Source organism: Habropoda laboriosa, unplaced genomic scaffold, assembly GCF_001263275.1.
Source record: "Habropoda laboriosa isolate 0110345459 unplaced genomic scaffold, ASM126327v1 scaffold28, whole genome shotgun sequence".
Classification (NCBI taxonomy): domain Eukaryota; kingdom Metazoa; phylum Arthropoda; class Insecta; order Hymenoptera; family Apidae; genus Habropoda; species Habropoda laboriosa.
This window is the reverse complement of record NW_017100174.1, coordinates 2,472,319-2,482,276: the sequence shown is the minus strand read 5'-3', so window position 1 is coordinate 2,482,276 and position 9,958 is coordinate 2,472,319.

Here is a 9,958-nt window from a genome sequence, read left to right as displayed (position 1 = left end):
GCGACGCACAGTGTTTCGAAACAACTCTCTGACCGTGCAAAACTGTATTTTATCATGAAAGTGTGTAGATCGTTGGGAACGAGTTGGATTATTAAAGATTCTTCGTTAATTCGAAACTTATTCGAAACAAAAATGATGTTATTTAAATTCACACGTAATCAAATTTAAACTATTCAAATTTGAATATTTAAATTTTATTGGCGCGAATTAAATTTTACAATTATAATATTAGTATTAACATTACAATTATAATATTTAAATTTGAACACCTTGAATTTCATTGACTGATTTTCAAATTCGACTAATTCTAATTTCATTGGCTGAATTTAAACGGTGCTCAGTTTAATGGCATTGAATTCAAACGTTCAACAGTTCGACCGTGTTCCTCATAATTAGTGGCCTACGGCTGAAGAAGCTAAGCTTAAACTGACGTTACTCCAACAACCTAACAGCGTCTTTTCTAAAACATCGCGATAACTGTACACCGGTGGTTCGATCATCGATACAGATTTCCGCGTGATGCGAGTTCCGCTAAGCGGTATCGCGGCGGTCGATCGATTGCGAAGAGGACATCAATACTCATTAACGTTCGTCGCATCGGCGTTCGGATCGTCCCGCACAAAGATTTCAGTGACTTGGCCGGTAACCATAACGGATGACCGCACGGTGAACGTGCAGGTCTCTACCAAGGATGATGACTATGCCAGGACCACTGGTCATACAAATCAAGCTATAGAGAAGAGAACTGGTGGAATGGTACTAACGGCAAAGAAGAGGCTAGGAAATGTACAAATACCTGCTATTCTGATGAATGTAACGAAATCATTTAAGGCCATTTCAATGGAAATCTCAATGGAAGAGATACGAATGATTTGTAGGAATATTTCCTATTGATCAATCTTGGATAAGATTAATTTCCTACGAGTACCTAAACAGTCTACTATATTTCCCTTATTATCGTAAGTACGTTTAAGATTCTACGATATTGTACATCGTTAAGTTTTTGTACAGACTTACACAAGGACCTGCATTTTTAATATTCAGCATGGAATTCAAACTTTGATAGATTTACCGCAATTTCTAACTAAAATAACTTAGTATCTACCGAGGATTTATAGTTTTATACATCGAAAAAGTAAAAAACGATGATCAAATAACGAAAGATAGTTATCAGAAGACAAACATCGTTTGAACAGACGATTTTCCGTTCGAATTCGTCAGTTCCCAGAGTCGAAAGGGGCTCTGGGCGTGTGCTCTCGAGGACTTTTCGCTGTGCTCGAAGATGAAGTGCTCATCGATACTCTCCTGACAAATGTGTTCATTGTCCGGGTGCTTCCAGCTTGACAATTACACCGTTGCCGGCGACTAGCTAGGGACACATTTTACCCAAACGGATTGTTGAATGGCTTGGCGGATCCTTTTTACACTCCTCACGGTTCCTCTTTCCCCCGGAGGATCGTTTCCTACGATTCGTTACTGGCGAAAAACGTTCTTTTTTTCTTCTTCTTCTTCTTCTTCTTTTCCACTCTCAATGACTGGGACGTTGGTGAATGTATCCTGAACGGTGTATCTCTATGAACGGGTACACCTGTAGCTGGTACCGGGATCTCCCGAAATAATTCTGGCCATAATAATAAGCCTCGAGACCGGAACGAACACAAGGACGACGGCCCATTGACTCCGTTTTTCGTGCGGCTGAATAGAAACGAGACGAATTGTACAGACACGATGAATCGACCCTGAGTATAGCAACTCTCTCTCTTCCTCTTGAATCCTGGCGTGGCCTCATGAATGAAGACATCCTCCTCGTTGCACACGCGGGGAAACAACGTCCTACGGTTCCCTCCATAAATTATGTACTCCACTTCAGTTCGCTATTTTTCAGGATACCTCCTCACTGTTCGTGGCGATCGTGCTTCCTCTGGCTTGTTTACTTACCTGTGCAGCTGGAGATCGTTGGGTGCATCGGATCCACCGGGAAATTGTCGAGCTGCGGAAGGATTCTTGTGGTCGGTGCAGTTTTATCGGTTGTAAAGCGTTTACCGGCTGATTTATTGTGCGAGAAAGGAAGGAATGTCGAGTAATTAGTTTCTCTTACAACAGATATATTTTATGTTTTTTTTTATTTCATCTTGGGATTCAATTTTGGGAATTAACGAGGGCGGCACTTGTCAACCCGGAAGTAACTGTAAGTACAGACCGTTGAATTTTTATTTCCTTATCATTGCCATCTGGAGAATTTTGAAAGCTGTAACGTTTGGATATTTTCAATTTACAGCAGCTGACATACTATTTTCATAAAAAACAAGTTCCTGATTTCCTATGTGACGTTATAAACATATTGTTTTTATGAAATATTGCTGAAATGCTTGACAAATAAATATATATACTATTAAATACAATTGTTACATTAGATTAATTTCTATAACACAATGATTTTACATGAAATTTTCTAGTACAGTAATATCTCCCCCACTGTCGCTTTTTCATACAGAAAAAGTTATAAATAAAAACGCCGGTGTTTAAATCGCTCGATTCCCTCGACCCTCGTTTCATCCTTATCGTTGTCCTTGTCTTCGTTCGGCAAACTACAAATACTTGATCTTCGAATTACGTATGTTTCCACTAAATTCAGCCTACTTCGTCAAACTTGCAACTCTGATTTCCTTCTTTTTTGTAAAAATTGTTCAAAACACAGCCCGCAAGCGCGAGCCAGACGTAACGAAGAAAGTCATAACGTTTAACTTCCCGCGAACAAAACAGTCCGTACCCCAATATCGATAACTAGCCAATTGTGCAATCTCCGGAGGTTCGTTTCTGATGTAATCAGGGAATACGCAGGGGGTGCTACTAATTGTAATCGTATAACACAGCCAGCCGGCCGAGGGGTGACGAGCATCGCGAAAGAATTGATTCTGGTTACGTTAATATAATCAGAAATTCAGGAACCGCTCGTCCCTATCCTTATGAAATATGTACCACGACGGATGCCTGTGTCCCCGTCTTATATATTTACCGACCATCGCACCATCGTGGAAACTCAACCACCCCGTCAACAGCATTTCTGAAAATTTTCGTGACGAAATGTGAGATTTTCGGATTTTTTCAAATTACAAGAGAGATATCTTTGGAAAAATTGTTAGTAGTACTGACTGAGAAGTAGTATTAATTTAATATAATTTTTTTTTAGATGATCCGTACATTTGTCGTGTGCGCGAAACGAAGAGTGCGAATAAATGGAAAAACATACTGTACTATAAAATGAGAGGAGGAATTTTAATTGTTCAAATACTAATTTACGTTTTGTTTTTCTTTTTCAATAATTTTACTACAAAAAAAAAAAGATTGTGAAAAAGCACATGAAAGAAAGTCAGGAATAAGAAGAACTTCATTTATTCCTCGAATCAGCGCAGCGATTTTAATTCTCCTACTACCTTGAACGTTCAATAACATTCAAAAAATCAAACAATGACAGAAAAAGAATCGTATCTGTGTCTATTGACGGTACAACTAACCAACAACAATACACTAAAAACCGAAAGGAAAAGAAAAGTAATCACTTCGCGGAAGAAAGAAGAAAAACACGAGCAATAAAATAAAAAGCGTATGATTGCTCTTATCGACGTACATATGTATGTACCTTTATGCTCCTTCGCACTTAAACATGCCTGAAATCTCCGATTCGATCGAAACGTCAATTTACCACGGCATAAACCAATTCAATTCCGCAGAAATCCGCAGATCCGACAAAACGTTCATGTTACAACCGTAACGCAAGATCCACCTCTTGTTCCGCAATAGAGAGATTGCAACAAAATCGCCTAAGAGTCGAAAGGGGCCACCGGTGGCGGCGTGAAACATCAAAGACAAGGGAACGAAGGAGGAGGGGGAGGGAAATTGCGTTGCGTGGAACACACACCGCCGCCGATCGGCAAGAGGAAGAACGCGGCGGTGATAAAAGTGGGCAAGATCGCGTTCGCGCGCGTTCTCTCGCTTCAAAAGGCATCCATTGCGGCGTCCCTTTTCAGCGGCGCGCACAAAACGAGAGCCGCGGATATATCGGCGCGGCGATGGAGCGGAGAGCGCGCGTAATCAATCAGTTTCATGGGAGCACGGAGGCCCGGCGCGTTAATGCCCGGTAGAAAACTATGAATACACGCTCGCGGGTCACCGCCACGCTCGGCTGACGAGGATTCGGCCGAGTGCAACGCGCAAGATGAATACGACCGGCCGCGAATACGTGTTTGCTTCAGCTACCGCTCCCTGGACGGTTGTAAACGGCCGCGAGAGCGTCTACCGGGTGTTACAGAAGTGTGGATCGATTAAGAGAAAACGGTGGGGAGGTTGACGCATAGTTTTAACACCTCTGATTCTGCGTGACTTGCCCAACGCGCCGAGATGAATATTTTATTTAAATACGAGACATCCCAATAATGCATGAATGATATGTCAACAGTTAGAAATGGAACTATTTAAATGTGCTGTCTGATGCGTTAGATGAAAATTTTACAAATACAGCAGTGCACACATTCGGTCCCGACTGCGGACGCTTAAGTGGGGAGGTGACTTTTGCGACTTTAACTAAATTCGTTATCGAATTACTTTGTTTCACTCGGCACGCTCGAACTCCATTCCGAAGTCCCATTTCCAAGAATTGGTGAGGATAACGACGGAGGCTTATGTGCGCACTGCTGTATTACCATTTATTCAAATTAAATGCTTTCGCTAATGAGATGACCGATGACCTCCACAGCATTCAACGTGTTAACACAATTTCGTTGTGTTCTTCGTTTACAGGAATTTCACATGACATTTATTTTTTTATTTTTTTTATATTAAATTTTGTCATTGGAAAATGAAAGAGGTATTTGTAAATTATAGAGATATAATAAATACACGATACGAGTGGATTTTGCTGATAAGTATCTGTTTTATTATCCCTTACTACGTAAACGTATTTTTGGTACAGCACAGCACGTCCCTTTTAATAAAGCTTCAAACGACCTATGTATGTGTACATAACATTTTTCTCTTACCTATACTCATAGAACATACTGACGAAGTTTGATCGAAAACAATTTGGACACCCTGTATATTACGTTTATCACAAATATCAAATAAGTCAATCGTGTCTTCTAATCCAAACTCTACACTGAAATCTCTTAAAAAAAATAAACCAATGTACAACAGGTTAGTCGCCTAAAATGTGCATACATGCAAAATGTACTTCGATCTCTATCGTGAAAAAGCAACAGAAAATCTGACGTATGTACAGCAAACAAAAAAAAAAAGAATGTTCGTTTCATTGTTCTTTGCTATCCTCTGAACGATCGGCCCGTAGTTCTGAAATACCCTGTATACGTGTACTATGTTGCATGTTACGCCACTGACGAACGCATTGTGCCAGCGTAGCGAGTAAACGAGTCACGCTGCGTCACGTTTTGGCCCACCACCGCAGCAGCAGCAGCAGCAGCAGCAGCAGTGGCAGAACAGCCCTTCTCCTTTTGTACGAACACCCCGCCGCTTTTCAGCCCGTCCTGAATTACGTTACGCCGCTTTACTATCGGGCCAGTTTATATTCGAGGTTTATGCGGACCTCGGCTAGATACACGTGAATAGCGTTTTAATCGAATCGCGCCGCAACCACGTAATGATATTTACTCCCTTCCTTTATCGCGCCCTTGATGACATACCACGGGGAAAGAATCTTTTTTTTTTTTTGGTTACGTTTGTTTGTTTCACGATAGAGTTTCTTTGGCGAGTCCGTCTCTGCCGGAATTTTCGGCTTTCGAAAATCATTTTATATGCCGCGTGGTTTGGGATACGGAAACGTGGTATTGGTTTTTTGGAGAAAGATCGGTGGAACGAGTTGTTTCGGTATTTTTTCTTTCTTCCTTTTTAGGTTATGTTGGCGTTTGATGTTATCGGGACTGGAAATTAAGTCCAGTAATTCGGTGTATCTACTGTCACGTGAAGAACTTTGATGTTTTGTTAATATTGGTTAGAAAAAATAGAGGTTAGGTTAGTTATTATTTTGATCGTCAATTTTTTGTTGAAATTGTTGTATGGAATCTTAATATGTGCACTTTGGAATCGTAGATGTATGATGTGCAACGATCTACATACGTTCTCGTCTATTGCAGTAAGTTTTTCTAACCTCAAATTAGTTCGATGTCACGTGTGTAATAAATCTACGTTTCTCTTGAATCCGAGAAAAATATCGATTTCCAATTTTCAACACGCTTATTTCTCGTTGAAAAGTGATTAGAATTACTTTTCGGAATATCGTACATACGATGTTGGGAAAATGAAATATTTCCTCGTGAAAATGTATTCGACGTTGAACAACAACGTATTACGATACGCTAACATCAATCGTATATGTTTTCCTGCTCCCCGTTCCCAGCCACTCGAGACGTCAAAGCGTTCGAGCACGAAAAGACGAATCGAATTTCGACGCTCGAGGACGGAGGAGCCAAAAACTCTCGAAATATTCGCACATGCCTGCTCATAACTTAATGGAGTTGACAAGTCGTCGACGAGAATGATGGACTGCGTTGGATCGAGGGGGTTCTAGCAACCCCAAACGCCGAGGCTAAAAACGGATTCGCCACGGGCAGCTGCGGCGCGGCGGCACGACTCCTCTCGCCTTCTAGCTCATTTTCCTCCTCCTTATTTTCAGGGGGAAATCAACTCTCTGCCGTCCGCGTAATCGGTTTTTCTGTTGTGTCACTCGAACACCGCACGGCCCTTTGTGCACACGCGTGTTTTACACGAGTACGATCCGTGTCGCGAATTATGCACGGGACGAACCCTCGTCGACGCTTCGAGAGGCGAAAACCACTTTATTATACGACCGTCGAAATTTTCATTCATACTCGTTTATACCTCGTCACGGTTCCTTAATGCAGCACCGTGCTGAAACAGTCGCGAATGCGCGTAATATTATGCGCGAGGGGGTGTGGCGTTCCGTGTTTTCTTCGCTGACTCTTTGATTGATGGAAATCCCTGTACTTAAGAGGTAACGTTAGATTTTTGTAGTATTACTATAGGTACAACTTGATTAGATAAAATACAATAGATGTTTTTTTAGCGTATTTTTTACTATTGGTATTTTTTTTTATTCGATGATTGATATTATAATATGTAATTTTAATATGGAGAAATGAAACTTTCTTTTGTTAACAGAGGTGATACGTCGTTTATCATTTTGATGAGAGAAAATTAAAGGAAGTGATGTTGAATGTATCGATGTGGAACTGATATTTTGTAGTTCTTTCTCTTGTGATAACTTATTAAGGGAGTTGCAAGGTATTCTACAGTCGATAATGTAGATACTGGTACGTGAATTGCTTACATAATCTAGTATTACTCGTAAATGTAATATAATTATTACTAATGTTACAATTTCAATTCAAAGTAATGTATTGGACATTTCATTGCTTCTTAATGAAATGTGTAGAGTTATCCTTGAAAGGTTACATCACTTTTTAGTAACCAACGGATGGTTACTGAGCACATTTACATGATCAGAATACCAACCATAGGCAAGGTACAAAATAGATCCATCACCCAATGCATCTTTTTATCCACGTCATGAGGGCTCTAGAGCCCCCTTACCATTTTTGTGTCACTTCCAATGTTACCGATTCAGCGTAGAACAAGATTGCAACATTCGTATTGATTGGAATTATAACTAAATGTAAATACAAAATTGCAAATAAGAAATAGGACAGGATATCTTATAATCGTACACGAAGTATAGAATTCCATACATCTAAATGTATAATACACTGGATTGATTGGAAAGTTCTATCGTTTTATTTTCAATGAACATAAACCCAAGTTTTTTCAATGCATACTTAATACATTAAGCTGTTTTATTGAGTTAAAGTATAAAATAATTTTATTCGGATCTTCCAATAATTATAAACAGCTATCTTAATTGTTATTTAACAAGAAACACTAATCATTCTTGAGTTAAAGTACTTCAAAATAGGGTAGAAACTTTATTTCACTATCTAAATTATTAGCAATGTTAAAACAATTGAAAATTTATTATAAGTGTCAATTAAATACAATAGGTATGACGAGGGTAACAATGGAGAAATGAGTTAGACAAGGAAAGAAATATGAATAGAGAAGGATAGCACTATAGAAACTAGTTAGACAAAGAAAGGTATAGGGTTAGACAAGGCTAGAAAAGTTTCAAAACGAAACTGACGACATCTCGTGTTTGGCTGCTCGAACTAACAACTCGTTACTCGGAACACATAATATAAACAGAGGTATTAGACAAGGAAAGCACTAATGTGCGAGAAGGATAGAGAGAAAACATTTCCTATTGGTCGGCGGGCCGCCATGTTCCATCTCTCAGGCGTTAATTAAAATCGGCCAGGGAAAAATCGTTAATAACTCATTAATTAGGATGATTTTGCGAACTTTTAAGATTGAAGAATGTAGTGTGGACCTTCAGCAACTTTCACATATAGTTTTTAGTGCCCTAAACCCCTGCAGTAATTAGTTATTAACGATTTCAGTACGGGATGTCAGAAACGATACCGCGGACCGTCAAATACCTTTACGATTTTTCAACAATTTCATAGCTTTTTAATGAATTCCCATGCAAGGAACTATATGCATCTGAAAGGCAACTCCCTTAGCTACATTTTCATACAATTTTTATTAACATACCCGTCATAGTTTTCGAGATATTAAATATTATTTGGGTGAGTACTACACTCGTCACATTCAAGCGTTTAGGTTTTCCATCGTTTTCACGAATATGCATGATTAATTGTGGACTTTCAAGTATGGATAATATAGCATAGACCTTTGTCTACATTCTGCAATAGTTTTTAATTGCGTAAGTGATGTGGTTTATTAGTTATTAGCAATTGTTTATAAGAGTTGACTATACTCGAATACAACGAATTACCGATTCTCCCATACAATGTTTAATAACTCTTAAACGAAACTGAATATGTTAATCAGAATTATATGAGAATGTAACTAAGGGAGTTGCCTTTCAGATGCATATAGTTACTTGCATGGGAATTCATTAAAAAGCTATGAAATTATTGAAAAACCGTAAAGGTACTTGACGGTATGCGGTATAGTTCCCGAATTCACGTACTAAAATTGATAATAACTAATTATTGAAAGGGTCTAGTGAACTGAAAGCTATATGTGAAAGTTTCTGAAAGTCTACAATTCATTCTTCAACACTAAAAGTTTACGAAATCATCCTAATTAATGAATTATTAACAATTTTTCCCTGGCCGACTTTATTTAGGGCCTGAGAAGCGGAACATGGCGACCCGCCGACCAATAGGAAACGTTTTCTCTCTATCCTTCTCGCACATTAGTGCTTTCCTTGTCTAATAGCTCTGTTCATATTCTGTGTTCCTATTGAAAAGTTGTAGTTCGCATCACCAAACGCAAGATGGCGTTAGTTTCGTTTTAAATGTAGCGGATGGCTACAGACGTGTTCTATATTTCCGGCCTACGCGGGAAGTAGAATTAGGAGGTCTTTCTTTATATTGTCTGTTTTACCACACGGGATTGTAACTAATAAAATATATTTTAACAAAATAGACTCTTTGAAATTATTAACAACCGATATATATACACACTACAAAATCTTCTATCTCTTGTTTTACAAACGTTCTTCACCCTTCGGCTGTTTCCGTTCGACTGCCCTTGACTCTCCTTTTCTGCTTGTCCTACGTCCGCTACTCCTCCTGCAACAGATGCTAAGAAAATGTGGGGCTGGAGTTCCCTCCCGCGCACACCTACCACTTCCGGCGTTCGTCGGTATCCCAGAAACGAACTCGCTTTCCGCTTTGGCAGGTCGCGGTAGACGCCGCCACATAAAAAATTTCTATCCTTGTCTAACCCTATACCTTTCCTTGTCTAACGCATTTCTCTTTTGCTAAATATGTACCTAAATAGACGA